The sequence below is a fragment of the Lupinus angustifolius genome, chromosome LG03 (assembly GCF_001865875.1).
Source record: "Lupinus angustifolius cultivar Tanjil chromosome LG03, LupAngTanjil_v1.0, whole genome shotgun sequence".
Taxonomy (NCBI): Eukaryota; Viridiplantae; Streptophyta; class Magnoliopsida; order Fabales; family Fabaceae; genus Lupinus; species Lupinus angustifolius.
The window spans coordinates 22,240,749-22,241,310 of record NC_032011.1 but is presented as its reverse complement, the minus strand read 5'-3'; the positions used below and the strand labels follow the sequence as shown (position 1 = coordinate 22,241,310).

The following is a 562-nucleotide window of genomic DNA, read 5'->3' as shown; positions in this document are numbered from 1 at the left end:
ATAGGATAGCGCCGATGTGATGATATTTTTGGTGCGCAGGTTATGCTGGACCCTTTTGCGCTCATCATCGGTCCATAGACTTTTAGGCTTGTCTTTAGGTTCATCGTCCACAAGATGTTGTGGAACGAAAGGGCCGTTGACTACGGATTCCCAAATATCCGAGTTTATGGCTTCTATAAAAATTTGCATGCGCACTTTCCAGTAGGCATACCCTTTACAACTAAATATAGGTGGTCGATTAATGGATGAACCATAACCACCAAATGGGTTTGAAGTATCCATTCTTTTCCCTTAGGATCACGAATACGTGGTTGAGCTAGCACTTCGTACTAGCTCTGATACCACTTGTTAGGTATCAGTGGTTACAATACACCTAGAAGGGGGGTTGAATAGGTGTAGCGGTTAGAATATCCGCTTTTCGAAACTCAACACTTAATGCTGAATCACCCCTAATTAATCGATTACAGGATGAAGATAATCGATTAACAGAACAAACTTAATCGATTAACAGAACAGGGATAATCGATTAACGTAACAGTCTTAATCGATTAAAACAGAAACA

General features: G+C 40.6%; 1 protein-coding gene across 1 annotated transcript in view; it reads left to right on the top strand.

Annotated features, from left to right (window-relative positions):
• LOC109342439 (dynamin-2A-like) overlaps positions 1–562 on the top strand; it is a 6,545-nt gene that overhangs the window by 5,144 nt on the left and 839 nt on the right. The window lies entirely within an intron of this gene.